We start from the raw sequence: 16,850 nt of genomic DNA, 5'->3' as shown, positions 1-16,850 counted from the left end.
CTGTGCGAAGAAATGCTTATGCAAAAAATAGACATTTAAAAATACAGCAACATAACACTTTATAGTTATAGTAAACAGTTGGTATCCACTTTTTTTATTTCGCCACTTTTCAAAAGCAAAATAGGAACAGATTGGAAATGTATAACAAAAAAATGACAACAAAAATATATTTTATATGTTCAATATCAGCATTCATAATTATAAACTAAATACATCTATGATCTAAATACAAATATAAATATAGATAGTTATAATTCCATTAAAGATTTTGAATAAATGACTAATAACTTTCCTCCTGTGTACAAAAGATTTCTCAAGAGTGTTATTAATAGCTTATATATAGCCAAATCCAATCTACTTTTACTGTCTAACAGGTTTTTGCACCAATATAGATCAGTAGATAGATGAACAGTGATGCTCAGTGATGTGGCGACCTCTATTGGTCTACTGGTGAATCACCGCCTGGTGAATACTGCGCGTGTGCGCGTTCACAGAGGATAATCTGACCAGAGGCTTGACAGTCCGACAGAAACTTCACCCGGGTCAAAAACTTCAGCGATACATGGACAAGAGAGATAAAAACGATATAAAGTAAGTTTGACGTGTTAATCCATATTGACTGTTTGCCTTCTGATTCGTAAATTCACCATCTGTCCCCGCTATCGCGTGGGACGGGTTTTGTTTAGGGGGTTTTCATCTCCACTCATGCATAGAATAACATATGACATCACATTTTAATTAATATTTTTTGTGTTGTCTTTAAATGTTTCGTATATTAAACGCGCATGTTTTGTTTATTGCAAAATAAATGCGATAATGTCGCATTTAAAGAGAGATTTACCCTTTTTTCTTTGCTTGACCGGTCCACTTCATCTATTGCAAATAAGGTGATTTAGTCATAGACACTATTTAGTACTATTAAGTAGGCCTTTTGTTTTGTGTTTTTACAGTGCACGTTTAAAGTGATATATGGTAGGCTAATGAATTACCACACAGCCCATTCATATAGTGTCTTAATGGCTTACTACAGCATGTACAGTATGTGCCGGTGTACACGTGCCCCATACAGTAGCCTACTTGCGCAAATAAAGTATTGTGGTCATAGTTGGGTGTTGTTCAGTGATTTGTGCGCTTTTAATTCTATGTATCAATTTAATATCTAAAGAACAATTTATGTGGCCATAACATGCATACACTAAAAATAAAGGTTCCTATTGGTTCTTTGTTGGCTGTATAGTTCATTAAAGAACCTTTGGCATCCAGAAACTGTCACAAAAGGTTCTCCAGACTGGCTACTGAAAAGTTTATGCTGGTTTTAGCTGGTCTTCCTGCCTGATTTTAGCTGATTTTGAAGACCTGCTTAAACCAGCCAACCAGTTTAGCCTTATCTTTTCTGTATAGATGTTAAGAAAGTAATGGTTATTCAAAGAACCTTTATCTGGAAGGTTAAGGATATGGTTTTTCCTTGAAATTGCTGTGAACAGCACCTTTATTTATAGAGTGTAGGCTGTAGGTCTTTTCAGTTCATTTATGCTGTGCCCTTTGTTTGAACTGGACTTTACCCTAAGTTAAGGACACACCCTAATAGGTTTCTTTTCTCCTGAATTGACACACAGCAGCTGTTCCCGTATTAGACACACGGAATATATTCATTGTGTAGGCATATCGTGCAGATATAGGAAAAGATTTATAACAAAATAGTTTAAAATCTACAATATTGTACATGTTTTATTCTAACTGACTTTCAATAGTTGATTCACGTACACACCTTTATGTCCCACAGCCTGGCACACCTGCACACCTGTGGTCACGCTTTTCCAGAAAATGCAAAACAGAGAGCTTTGTAGTTTGTTTAGCGCTCCTATCAGTGTAAAAGATCCAACTGGAACACAGTCTTTCATGAATGTTGAAGTAGGCAAACTGGTGACTCAGGGGGTAGAGTCTAATTCTGGACTTAAGGAAAGATTTATGCCAGCTTTTTGCGAGATTTACAATAAGGAAAATATAAAGTCTTACTTGAAGTTGTTATAATGCTCTGGCCAGAAGTTACAAGAATTCTTTTAAGAGACAATATGATATAGTACATGTGTGTTACACACATGTACTATATTTTTCAATATTTTACTAGGTTCTTAACTCAACTTAGATGAATTAATACATACCTATCTTTTGTCAATGCGTGCACTTTTAATCTTTGTACAGGGCTTCTTGAATGTGTTAGCATTTAGCCCCATTGGATGATTCTCATGAAATACAGACTTAGAAGGTGTCCAGCATCAGATTTTTTTTTAAAAGCCCTTGAAGCCTTTTTTGCACATATAAGATTAAGGTCTGAACTTTAACCAGTATTTTTAGAGGATTAAAAAAATATTTCCTATAGAATTATTTACATTTTTTTTTAGAAATTATCATTACCGCAACATGATATTACATTAAATATATGCATTTACAAACTCATGTTTCGGTAATGAGAACTAAAAAGTTGTCTAGGTACTATGACAAACAAAATTTCTTACAAAACTGCTTACCTGGTAGCCATCTTGAGTGTCACAGTCAATTATGTCCCTTCCAAAAAATGTTAGTTCCTTGAGGGCTTAAACAATGATTGAAAATTGTTGCGGAGGATGAGAAAATTTTTCTTGGACACATTTATATTCCTTATTATTGTTTCTCCATTTATCAATGATCACCAAATACCACTCATTTCTTTACTGTTAATGCTTATAGTATAACATGCACTGAAGCTTTTTATTTTTTTAGATTTTTTAAATTATAAATATTTCCATGTCAAAGAACCCAAATCCTGTCATGGACGCGTTGCGGTAATTAAAAATGTCCCCTTAAATGTGGAAAAAACAACAAAATTTGTTTGTATGATGTCATTTGAAATCACGTGCTTCTTATTTTGATAGCATTTACTTTTTTTTATCAAAATGTTTCATGACACCTCATAAGTCTAATTTTGAGAATCACCCCATTCATTCCTATGGTTCCAGACAGGGATGAATTTAGGTCATATTTATTTTTACGTCATCAAACACTTCCATGTTTTTCCTATTTAAAGACTGTTACATGAGTAGTTACACGAGTAAGTATGGTGGCACAAAATAAAACTTTTGTTTAGAGCCATAGGAATGAATGGGGCTAGGCTAAATGCTAACACATCTAAGTTGAGGTAAAGAACATAGTAAAATATTGAGGTGGTGTTTTCATTTAAAAATATCGATACATAATAACTTTTCAGAAACAAGTCTTATCCGTGTTGCAGTACGAGGCTGTTGTGTAAACTATCTTTGTATTTTGTAAATGTTCGAGCTTTAATTGATCAATTAATTAATTCAGTGCTTAAAAGATTCCTTATGTGTCACATCATCATTACCACATTTTGTTCATTGTGTAAATGAGTGACTCAGTCATCAGTAATAATATAAAATTATTCTATGAATAGATTTAATAATCATTAGCAATCATGAATGAAAGTATGAAGTGTCATTTTAATTAATGTTGGCTTTCATCTTTAAATGCAGGTGCAAATCTGTTTGTCCAACCAGGGGAAGACAGGACAAGTATCTAGGAAACATTTGGTTTGATTTCATAATGCTAGTGGAACAGAAAACACACATCAGCTTGAATTAATCAGTAAATCTGTTTGATTATATAAATGTATCTCGGCCATTTGATTAAATGGACCTGGCTGTATTACGATATGAGCTGCAAAGTGCTGGCTCACTCACTCTCTCTCTATCTCTCTCTCTCTTTCTCTCTCTCTCCCCACCCACTTCTCTTACTCCACCCCTCTCTCTCTCTCTCTTTCTGTTCAGAAAGTGCTCTCAGCTCAGTTCAGTCAATTGAAAGACCGAAACAGGGCAACCTTGAGCAGGTGCTAGGACACAGTCAGAAAGGACACTAACTTCTGTATGTGACCTCTCCCCCCGGGTGAGCGTCTGCTTTCGCCTGTTGCAAGGATCATCAGTCACTGTAAGTAGCTGTAGACTTCTTCCTCTCACTTGTATCTCTCAGCTGTCTGTATGTCCCATTACAGGACCCTCAGTTGTGTTGAAGCACGTGACTATATATGTTTATAGGACATGCCATATTTTTGGCAGACTGTTCGCTTGAATACCACCAGCTGTATGTGGGAGTCTAGAAATGACACAGGAGATGATTATGATGACCATGTGTGTATTATCTCTCTCTGAATGTATTATTCCCTCAGGCTGAGTGGTTGTTATTGACTAGTTTGTTTAACGGTAAGGAATACTCAGAGACAATGTTGGCAGTGCTAATATCAAATATCAGTGTCACGTATGACACCCCTTAAGTCATGTTTAGTTTATTATACAAACACATATACACCCAGTTAAAATTAATGTTTTAATAGTTGCTAACTTTTCCTTTAAACTGCATTAACTGTAAAGAGTGTATCTCTCATAAAATGAGATTCAGGAGGTCTTCTGAGCTATAGTGATAGTTTGTAGAGCATTTAAAGATGACCCCTTACACTACAAATGATACAGTACAACAGGTATACGTAATACGTGACAAACATAACTCTTCACATGACACCACACATCGAAAGTATGTAGCAGATGTTTTTTATAGAGCTGTATGCATTGTATTATATTAAACAACGTGCTTAACAGCATTGCTTAAGGGATTTCCAGTGTTCAAATTTCTTTGAAGCCTTTTAAGGACTGTTTTATGTATTAGGGGGCACTAATATGAATGATTTGTGGTCGTAATGTTACACACCAGTACTTGACAAGTGGCACAGAGATGTATAAATACACTGAAGTTAATGATTAACATGCACACGTGCATACAGTACAGTACAGGACGAGGTCAAAAAACAAAAAATCTAAGTCATTTCTAAGTAAAAATCATAAAGAGGATAAAAGTAAAACTAACCGTGGTTAACAATGAAATGTAACGAAAATAGCCACAAAAGAAACATTTATTTTGTATTGCATTAACATTGTAACTGAAAAATATCTAAATGTGTTGAAAAGTCTATATTACACTAAATGCTATTCAAATTTTCTTTTAAGGCAACAGTAAACGCAAGAGCCTTTAATGAAATGAGCTGATAACATCTGTAATAACTGATGATGTCATTTAATACGTGAGAGGACTCGTAGCATAACCTTGACCTCATAAACTCCTAACACACCAGCCCGAAATGTATGTTTCACGTTTTTTCATCTTGTAAATGATTCTTGGCTCTTTCTCCCATATTTCTTACTACTACATCATCTTTGAGGAAAAAGTTTTGACCCCCGAATTGTAACCATTCATGTATAAAGTTCAGAAAAGTAGTTTAGTTTAGCAGCAGATGGAAAGTTGTTGGCCACACTGTAACAAGTTTAAACAACTTAATTCTAAAGTCCTTTAAGTTTTGACTTATGATAAGTTGACATAATTTAGAAAAACAAGTTGAAATAGCTAATTTGTTAACTTAAAGCAACATAAAATGATATGTTGATATGATATTATTTTTTACAGTGCAGGCAGATGGATAGACTTTGTTGTTAGGTAAACCTGATTTTATAATAATAAGAAAAACCTGCTCAAACAACCCGTGTGAAATAAAAGGAGGAGGAGTCGGTCAGGAAGAAATGATGTCATTGGCATGATTCTGAGCCTTATGTGGTTTATGTGTTTATTGAGCCAGCGTGGCAGGAAGCAAATACTTTCATCTACATCTTATGCCAATGTCTGAATTTAGGGCTGTAGAGATTTTATGATCGATTTTGTTTATTATCAACTCTCATGTTTGCATTCACATGACTCCTGTGGATTAAGTAATGACACATTTTAGAGGCCTCATATGCCTTTAGAAGTCATGTACACCTTTGGTGTGTAAGTGTGTGTGTGTGTGGGTTGTGTATTAGTACATGTTAACGATATGCAAAAGGTACAAACCCCAAAGTAAACGATGACGCGAGTTATCGTTTCCAACGTAAATCTCTTTTCTTGCACTACAACAAACACACGGATTGTAGGCAACAGTCTACTTCCTGGGATTGGTGATGTAGACAAAATCGACATTATCATAATTCCTCTCTCTTTGGACCTGTAAGTTAACTCCTGTTAGCATTGCATTGTGAACGAATCTTTCAAACATGGTAGGGAGCGTCATGTTTCTGGCTGACGTCAGAGGTATTTAGGGCAATCACAACGTACAGATTTGCTGGCCAATCAGGGACACAGAGCATTTCAAATCTGTGCGTTTCAGGAAGAGAGTCAAATCTAAGCTACAAAAATGTACGGTATGTGTAAAATTATATGTTTTTTTAACTATAAACCACGCAAACACATTGTATTATACCATTTGTTATATGCTATAAATTCATTTGTTATCATGTATGTCCCCTACGTCAAGTGTTTATGTTTGCACAAACAGAAAGTAATAATAAACTCTTCTTCAATAACAAGAATAACTTTTAAGTGCGTCTTTACAGAAAGTACTTTGCGTCAAGAAACTTTACTGTGTGTACACCGTTTGCATCATGTATTGGTAGTTTTATGATTTGTTTGTCCTTTTAAGGCCTCTTTAGTGATTGTGTGCCGGACTGCTCGTAGGCAATGGGGATTGTATGCATTGACGGCACACCTGATCAGATACAGCAGTGATAGGGAGGACTTATCTTTCAACTGTGGGGCAGAGAGGAAGGTTTTTACCTATATCACAGATATAAGAAAAAACACTTGAACTACTGTTGGTCAACATCAATTGCAAGACATCAGACCACAGGAAAATATTTGAAAAATGAGAAGATTATCAGTTTAAAGGTCGTTAAATCATACAGAAGATATTTCATGCATTTTACAATGTTGTGCATCTCCAAGGTAATTATTTTAAGATTGTTTCTTGTGCTGCCGGCATTGTTTACATATTCGTGTCTGTATATAGACACACCTTTGTTGGTCTACATATTGTTGGCTATAATTTATTGCAAGCATTGAGCCTGACAAGCCTGACTGTTGTGAATTTGACAGTATTTTACGAAAATCAAATTTATATTTAATTTTGTTGTTTGGTCTACTAATGACTCATTTGTAGAATTTGTAGGATGCTAATATGTTTTTTGGCACTTTGAATAATGATAGTTGACTCAGCAATTTTAACACAACTTTTTTGAGTTAACTTACATTTTGAAGTTGAATTTTTCGTTAAACTGGTTATTGAATTAATTTGCTCAAATGAAGCCAATGTTTCTGAAGATATTGTGATTAGCATGTGATTTTTTTATTTCACAACTTATTCATAGCGATGCACCAAAAGAAAAATTCTGAATAAAATTAAAAACTCTGAATCCTGAATAACCCAAATTTTTATTTTATTTTTCATTTTATTCATTATTTTGCCAATTTTCTCACCATTGCACAAGTTACATTTTTAGAAGCTATAGGGCCCTATTTTAACGATCTAAGCGCATTGTCTAAAGCGCACAACGCAACGTCTAAATGGGCGTGTCCGAATCTACTTTTGCTAATTTAACGACGGGAAAAATGGTTTTTGCGCCGAACGCATGGTCGAAAAGGGTAGGTCCTATTGTAATGGGAGTATTTTGGGCGTAACGTGCAGTAAACCAATGAGAGACTCAGCTCTCATCCCCTTTAAAAGCAAGTTGCGCTGGCGCTATGTCTAATCCCTATTTAGATGACGGACTTTGTAAACTGAAAAACTAAGCGGAGGTAGAAGATCCCCAGTTTAAGATTAATGTTAAATAATTGTGTTGTTTTTCCCTTATATTGAAATTGTTATTTTTTTATTAAAACCTTTAAAACCCGTTTTATTTTAGTCATGGAAGTAAAAAGCAGGCTTGTAATTGCTTTAAATGTATGGTTATCCAATATCATCAAAACATAATTTACAAGTTTCTAAGATAAGGTTTGTACTCTAAAAATACTTTATTTGTAACAAACAGGAGATAAAGAAATTACAAACGGCTCTCCTCACGTTTCAGCACTTTGGACAGCGGTTTTTTAGCAAAGAGTTTTTTTAAGCATTACTTACAAATGTTTCTTACCTCCCATATCCACAGGTACAGAGTCATCATATACAATAAATCCGTGAGGTAGCATTAAAAAAAAAACATTTAAAAACACGCATTTGTTCAAAGCAAAGCATTTATTTACTTACCAGGCTGCAGGTAAAGCAGCTCTTTGCGCCTTCTAACGTCTCATAATAAGTCCTCAATTATGTCCAAGAGACTCAATAATAATCTTTTACATTAAATCATTTAATCTTTCATATTTAAAAGCGTTTTTGTGCTGCTGCGCATTCATGTACTTTGTGATAAGCAAACCCGCGTTGTCCTCTCGTTTATAGGCGCATTTTACTAATGCGCTCTTTAAATAACATAAAACACATTGCGCCATTGACTTTAGACTTTAGACCAGGTTTTTGTTGGTCAATGGCGTAGTCTATTTTAGTTGCCTCAAAATAGCAACGCGCCAACAATGCGCCTGAACACACCTCGTTTTTCAGACCAGAACGCCCATGTGCGCAAAGGGGGCGCAAATGCATTTGCTATTTAAACAACGCGGCGCTAAACGTGAAAATTAGGGTGGAAACTAGCGAAAGACACTTGCGTCGCGCATTGCGCTGCATTGCGCCGGGTGTAAGATAGAGCCCATAGACTGTTTCATCGGACGCATGTGCGGTGACGCGATTACGCGTCTGGACAGAACTTTACTTCCGGTTTCTGTTTGTTTAATGGTCTGACTAGTTACTGAAACTGAACTCTTAAACAAATACCTCTTTGAAAAAAATAACAAATGTTTTAGTTTTCTAGGCTTGTTATATAAATAAACTACTTTTAAAGGACTTTGTTGTTATTTTTTCTTAGTGGAGTTAACAGGAAGTTACTTGTTGACCACGAAAGCCGCTTGTTTATGTTGTAACTGTTGAAAACGTCTATAGATAGACTTGTTAAAAAACAACAAAGCGGTCTAACATAAAACTTATTGTAAATAAACGTTTTATTTCTCGTTTAATATAGGCGTGTTTGTCATTGTAAGACTTTACTGGTTCTAGGAAGTTTTTATTACATACTGCAGTTGGTTTTTGTCATTCCTCTTCTCATCTATGACATGAGATGAAGAGCTTAAAGGAATAGTCTACTCATTTTCAATATTAAAATATGTTATTACCTTAACTAAGAATTGTTGATACATCCCTCTATCATCTGTGTGCGTGCACGTAAGCGCTGGAGCGCGCTGCGACGCTTCGATAGCATTTAGCTTAGCCCCATTCATTCAATTGTACCATTTAGAGATAAAGTTAGAAGTGACCAAACACATCAACGTTTTTCCTATTTAAGACGAGTAGTTATACGAGCAAGTTTGGTGGTACAAAATAAAACGTAGCGCTTTTCTAAGCGGATTTAAAAGAGGAACTATATTTTATGGCGTAATAGCACTTTTGGGAGTTCTTCGACTCGCCTGAAAAGTCCGCTCCCCTTCTCACTCTCATAATGGGAGAGGGAGGGTGTTACTGCGCCAAGTCGAAGTACTCCCAAAAGTGCTATTCCGCCATACAATATAGTTACCCTTTTAAATCCGCTTAGAAAAGCGCTACGTTTTATTTTGTGCCACCATACTTGCTCGTATAACTACTCGTCTTAAATAGAAAAAACGTTGATGTGTTTGGTCACTTCTAACTTTATCTCTGTTTGATACCATTGAATGAATGGGGCTAAGCTAAATGCTATCAAAGTGTCGCCGCGCGCCACAGCGCTTACGTGCACGTAGAGGTATGTATCAACTCTTCTTAGTTAAGGTAATAACATAGTTTAATATGGAAAAAGGATAGACTATTCCTTTAAAGGACAAGTTCAGTATTTTACACTTATAGCCCTGTTTTCAGATTGTTTATGTAACTTTCGTTTACAAAGACGTGAAACTCACCGAGTGGTCAGGGGTGTTCACTGATATGCTCACACAAAAATCGCTGCAAAAGATGCTTTCCAACAGGTTTTATCGTAGTTTTGTCCAACTCCATTGACTTGTATTAGATGTGCTGTGAGGTACGGTATTACTCCGCCGCCTGGAACTTTGTTTGTATTCTTGCAATTGGCAAAGGCAGATTATCGCCACCAACTGGGCTGGAGTGTCTATTATTCAACCTCTCAGCGGAAGAATATACGGGTGTGAGGCGTTTGGAAAAATAGGTCCACAAGTTTACAACAAATGCTAAAACACCTGTTGGAAAGCATCTTTTGCAGCGATTTTTGTGTGAGCGTGTCAGTGAACGCCCCTGACCACTCGGTGGGTTTCACGTCTTTGTGGACGAGGGTTTGATGCATTTTGGGAGGGATTGTTCCAGTGCACCTATACACATTGGAGAAATGGGTAGGTGATACAACAAACACACGAAAATTCTCGAGCCAGCATCATATGTCCAAGTTTCGGTCAGGACCGTTCTATTTCATCGTGAACAGTCTGAAAACGGGGCTTTGGGTGTAAAATACCAAACTTGTCCTTTAAACTGGATTTTATAGACAGACAGCTAAAAGTTGGTATGTTGCACTGTATTAGCTTGTGGTGAAACATGTAGAAATCTGTGTGTTTGTGACAGATGCATCATGTGGCCAAGCCGCACGTTCACAGTCCTCAGGTCTCCTAGGAAACGAGTGGATCAGAGTGCATGCTGCTTTCATCCAAACACATGCTTTCTGAACATTGAACCGGCCCCTCCCCCTAACATAAGCTGTAATTCAAGTGTGTTATTCAGGACCGTTCTGATAGGCTGAATGAAGTCCGTCTTTGTTCTTTATGCCCGTCTCTTCTACTTTCTCCTCGTTTATCACTCTCTCTCTCTCTCTCTCTCTCTCTCCTGCCCCGCTCTGTCACTCTGGAGATGTGGAGAGCCCTAGAGACTATGTGAAAAAACACACGTAGGCACCTCCAACAGGAGTTTGGCTGCCAGACAGTCCAGGAGTGTATACAGTCACCTTGAACTATAGTTCATAACTCTGTCTAAATGTTAAAGTGACTTGTTTGATACCCCTTTATATATGCAGTTAATTCAACCTGATCTGCTTAGCATTTCAACTTTTTTGTGGATCAACTTATAGGTGTGTTATCTACTTTTTTTGTTTTTGTGGTGTGGTTTTAATTGTGTCAAAACATGTACTTTAGTTTTTATATGCCACTCCCTGAATTATTAAAAAGTGGGTCATGTCATTTAATACTGGATTTTTTTCAAGCTGAAAGTGTGTGTGTGTTTGTGTCGGGCCTATCCAGTTACATTTCAGTGGCACAACACAATCAATGACCCATTTTTTACAAACATGATCCACCTCAGAGAATCATTCTTATCCTTGCTCCTTTTCGTATAGAGTACATAAAACATTAGTATTAAAATGAATCTGAAACGATATCCACAACCCATTTTGTAAAGACCATGTGTTTAATATTGTCCATTTGTGCAATATGTATATTAAACGATTATTATTCTCTCTTTGTCTGTCCCACTAGGCCACATGTGCACTTTGTATGTCTGCCTGCCCATTCTGCACCTGAACCTTATTGATCCAGTAGCAGTACAGCAAGCTGTTAAGGGCCCTGAGCACCCATCACCCTGAACTCCAGCAGGCCCGTCACACTGTCTCACTCCTCTGATCCTGCCCCATTTCCACCTGGTCGTCCTTCTCAGCCCTCCCTGGAGCCCTCAGGGGCCCTCACCCTCCATGGAGAGCAGGGAGAGGGATGCAAGACCCTCGCCCAGGAGCCAAGCCTCACTTCTGGGAACCTGAGGGAGGGTCCCCGGCAGGCAAAGGGCTTTCATGATGTCTCAACTCTTACAGGTAGGTACAGTAACAGTGTTTGTTGGGGTGAGATTGTTTCCAGGTTGCACCTAATTATTACTATGATGTATGCTTTGAGCCCATCTGTATGCTGGACTTTGAGCCAATCTGTATGCTCAACAGAAGTAATATTTATCCAAATTTTGTCCAATAAAATGCTTTCTAAAATAAGAATGTCTCTCATATCACCTTGCACTGATTTTCAATAGCAACTCATAGGCAATGTTCAGAATATAATAATAGCTTATTGCCTACTGAAATTCAGTTTATAATGTTCAAAATATAATACTGTTTTTACTATACTGTATACTGCTTTTAAATAGTAAAATGCTACATTTACATTAGCATATCAGTTAATAGTGATTTTACCAAGCTGTGGTGTAACCTATTAAAACTATTGCCTATATAAAAAGTGATGTTATTTGGCCAACCCCAATTTTTATTTTCAGTTGCAAACAGTGAAATGTGAACCCAGGTAAAAACAAACCTGCTCCAGCCAAATCATTTAAAGGGACACTCCACTTTTTTTGAAAATATGCTCATTTTCCATCTCTCCTAGAATTAAACATTTGATTTTTAACATTTTGGTATCCATTCAGCTGATCTCCGAGTCTGGCGCTAGCGCTTTTAGCATAGCTTAGCATAATCCATTGAATCTGATAAGACCATTTAGCATCGCACTCAAAAATAACCAAAGAGTTTTGATATTTTTCCTATTTAAAACTCGACTCTTCTGTGGTTACATCGTGTACTAAATCTAAAGTTGCGATTTTCTAGGCACATATGGCTAGGACTATACTCTCATCCTGGCGTAATAATCAAGGACTTTGCTGCCGTAACATAGCTGCAGGAGGTGCAATGATATTACGCAGTGCCCGAAAATAGTCCTCTACTTTTGTAAGCTACAAAGGGGACTATTTTTGGGCACTGCGTATATCTTTGCGCCCCCCTACAGCTATGTCATGGCAGCAAAGTCCTTGATTATTATGCCAGAATGAGAGTATAGTTCCTAGCCATATCTGCCTAAAAAAATCGCAACTTTTAATTTTCTGTTGGTCTTAGTACACGATGTAACTACAGAAGAGCCAAGTTTTAAATAGGAAAAATATCGAAACTCTTTTGTCATTTTTGAGCGCGATGCTAAATGGTCTAATTAGATTCAATGGATTCTGCTTACTAGCTATGCTAAAAGTGGTACCGCAAAACCCGAAGATTAACTGAATGGATTCCAAAACGGTAAAAATCAAATGTTTAACTCTAGGGGTGCTGGAAAATTAGCATTTTTTTTAAAAAGTGTAGTGTCCCTTTAATAGACATGGTGCATGATCTGTGAAAGCCAATGTTGATATATGAAATCACCTAAACAAACACGCACCTACCCCAATATAATTTCAATTTTATTTATATAGCGCTTTTCACAATTGTTAATTGTTTCAAAGCAGCTTTACATGAATAGATATAGGGGAAAACACAGAAACATCGATAGATAATATAAGAAGCAGAATACAGCGGCTAAGAATAAACCGTACAAGCAAGCGTAGTAATAATGTAACGTATACAGGAAAGTGCTAAGTTAAGCCAATGTTGGGATGAAAAAAACCCCTAGGAGAAAAACCCTGTGGGAAAACTCCTAGAAGGAGAAAAACCCTTGGGAGAGATTAATATTATATATATATAAACACGACAGGGATATGAAACAGGTAGGCGGATTAAACTGGTTCAGCCGGTGGTCGCTGGTCAGGCATCGGCTGGGCATCACAGTGAAGGACAGCCAGTAGATCAGAGGTGTGATGACCTTCACAGCATCAGGAACTGGGTCTGTTTGTCTCATTTTCCTCGGGGTCGAGGACGAGACAGGGAGAGAAAAACTGAATCCTATTAGCGTAGGGGCCATTCGCATGTAAGGCAAGTGTCATACAGTATTTTGGTTTAAAATCCGCTCGGTTCCAGACAGGCTAACTATTGCGGCATAAGTATATTACCCAGATGAGTTATGTGAATGCTTTGTTCTGGACACACTAACTATTGCGGGATAGGTACATTTACTTGACATTTTATGTGAATGCTTTGTTAAAGAAGAATGTCTTAAGTTTAGACTTAAAGTGATCGACTGTGTCTGATTCTCGAACATTATTTGGTAAATCATTCCAGAGCTTAGGGGCTAGATATGAAAAGAATTTGGACCTTCTTTTGATCGACCTGCCCCACACATACGCAACCCAGGCAACGATGTCATTTAGTAGACACGCCTCTTACTGCTTATTGGTTACAAGTGTGTTTTGGTAGTCGGCCCGACTCCCTTTTCCAAAGTGTTTTTCAAAAATCATGCACCCTGCCTTTAAAAGACAATGTCTGTTAAAGGCGGAGTCCATGATGTTTGAAAGCCAATGTTGATATTTGAAATCACCTAAACAAACACGCCCCTACCCCAATAGAATTTGGACCTTCTGTTGATAGACCCGCCCCACACATACGCAACCCGGCATTTGATTTGATTTGATTGGCTATAAGTGTGTTTTGGTTGTCGGCCCGTCTTCTTTTCCAAAGCGTTTTTCAAACATCGTGGACTCCGCATTTAATTTAAGCTCTATTTTCTTTTTTCTATTTTTAGATGATCAGTTTGTATTTTACCATTATAAGTGATTTTTTATGTCCCCCTATATACATTTAAAAAAATCATTTTTTAACTGTTTTGACCATTGTTCACATGTCGATGCTGCGTCCTACAATTGTTCATGACTGCCTGTGGTTCACTGATTTAAGTTTGTTATGATACATTTTTAGCGAAAAGCAGACAAAGGCAGGAAAGGTGCTAGAATAAGGAAGTTACATTATGTGCAAGCTGCTTTCTAATTATGGTCCATTGTAAGCAAATAGTTTGAGCTGTCACCTATAACACCTGCTATTTCTATATGCAGTATACGAAGAGTTTGGTTCCAAAACGCAATAAATCCATTTTGACAAATTTTGGTAAAAACGTGTTTTCTATACACTGTCAAAAATAAAGGAGAGTGTACCAAGAAAGTGACAAGATGAAAACAACTATTTTCTGTTACAAACTTTCACATAGCATCTTTAGGTTATAAAAACATAAAAAATTCAAATCCATAAGTTGATTTTCAAAGATTTATTATAAAAACGGATTATTTTTTCCACAAAATGCAATAAATCCATGACAAGTTTTTATTCAAAATGCTATAAATCTATTGAATCAATAGCCTATATAAATGTGCATTCATCTTTGCCATGTTATATTCATTTAGTTGACTAGTTGTACACACTAATTAAAAATATAAACATTAATGTTATTAATCAAAACACTTACTTTGTCATATTAAGAACCCTGTCATTGCGGTTACTTGACGTCTTCGCTTAACGTCTTTCACAGCGATCGACTGTAAAATGTTTTTGGTCCTGCTCGATTTTCGTTGACTTTGAGTAAAATTATGTACAGTTTTTCATAAGATCCTCTCCTCTGGGGTCAATGTGTTAGCATGAGAAGCTTGATGCTGTCGGGAGAACAAGCACCCGTCTCCCGAGTGCCTCTCAGGGAAATTGTTAGATGCTGATGGCTTACGTTTCTTTCCCATCACAGAAAACCATCACAGGTTTAGCGATGCAATTAAAGTATTATTTTGTTTTGTTTGTTGATCACGTAGTACAAAGTAGATGAGGAAAACCAGGACTCCGTGTACTACGCGCGTCCGCCATTGCTTGTTTACATTGCGTGAACGGTCCGCTGTAATATCAGAAATGGAGTTATTGCGTTCTGGAAAAAAGTGGGAGTGGCGTTTGTCGCATTTTGGGAAAAAAGGGAGAAAAGATGACAGAATAACACGGCGGATATTGGATTTTGCGTAAAATTAAGAATTTACTTTTAACTACTGACCTGATATAATACTGATTTTGGCAGTAACTCATTTTTTTCAAAAATGGCGTTTATTGCGTTTTGGAACCAAACTCTTCATATATCAACCCTGGTGATCTACCTATGAGATTAGGAGGATCAAAGTTTATTTTTCAGTCATTAATTTCACATTGAGATCAATCTTTGACATGACCTTACTCAGTCAATATTCAATATCAGCTGTATTTTCACAGAATGGGTCACAAATATTTAAGCTACACTATCAGAAAAATGTCAAGAATGGTCCCAAGCTGTCATTAGGCAAAAGGTCCTTATAGGTGCCTTATTGATAGAAATTAATATGTATTAATATGCATGCTTTGGAATCTCTGATATGCACTCACAAAATGTGCAAAAAGTGTACGTTTTGAAAGGGTATTTGTTACTATAAAAATAATTGTTAATATAAGTGCTGCTTCATTATGGTTTGCGCACTTTACGGCTCTGTTGCAGTAGAGATAAAATCATATTCCCACTTTGCGATTTTAATTGTCCAGTTTGGCTACCAGATAATTATATGCGTGTCGTTTCATTACATCAATAAATGTGTACAATCATCTGAATTATGTAACACATTTTTCTGTTCTTTAAATAAACACAGATCTGTGCTCCAGCGTGGATTTGCCAGAGGTGGAGATAGTCAGCTTGTTGACAGAGGAGTTGCCTAAATACACTCTGCGGGCAGACCATGTGTATGGGTACGAACATGATGACTGGCTGCACACCCCCCTGCTGCCACCAGAGGCTGCTCTTGGACTTACAGAGGAGCAGATCGACGAAACACTCAAGTACTTCTGTAAGTGTACACATTCATCCATTGTAACCTGCATGGTAATATGAGGGTCTGCTGTGAGGTCCTTACAATGTCTTTTGTGGAAAAAAAACATTTACAAAAAAAAGAGATTTTACAGAAAAATTTTTGCATGAATGAAGCAAATTAAACCATTTGTTTATATTGTATTACACAGTTTAAATGTTATAGTTACTTAGAGTTTCTAGGTCTGGGCTAGGGCTAAATTTGACTTTTGGCCAATGTCACAAAAAGTCTGACCATCTAGGTTAAGTTATTGTTTTAGTGGGGTCTCTCATAGCTGGAAGCTGCTATCCGTTTGGTTAAAGGAAAACAC

At 36.9% G+C, this 16,850-nt stretch overlaps 1 long non-coding RNA gene across 3 annotated transcripts; it reads left to right on the top strand.

The window, feature by feature from the left end:
- Positions 1-461: 461 nt before the first annotated feature.
- LOC129427504 (uncharacterized) lies at positions 462-11,723 on the top strand. 3 transcript variants are annotated; one of them, XR_008638657.2, is made up of 3 exons: positions 462-591; positions 3,822-3,978; positions 11,488-11,723. It is a non-coding gene; the product is annotated as an uncharacterized lncRNA (long non-coding RNA). The 3 variants fall into 3 exon arrangements; XR_008638659.2 differs by having other exon boundaries at positions 571-591; positions 3,826-3,978; XR_008638660.2 differs by lacking the exon at positions 462-591 and adding an exon at positions 3,625-3,639.
- The last annotated feature ends 5,127 nt before the right edge of the window (positions 11,724-16,850 follow it).

The sequence above is a fragment of the Misgurnus anguillicaudatus genome, chromosome 14, assembly GCF_027580225.2.
Source record: "Misgurnus anguillicaudatus chromosome 14, ASM2758022v2, whole genome shotgun sequence".
Lineage (NCBI taxonomy): Eukaryota > Metazoa > Chordata > Actinopteri > Cypriniformes > Cobitidae > Misgurnus > Misgurnus anguillicaudatus.
This window is presented reverse-complemented; position numbering and strand designations above follow the sequence as displayed.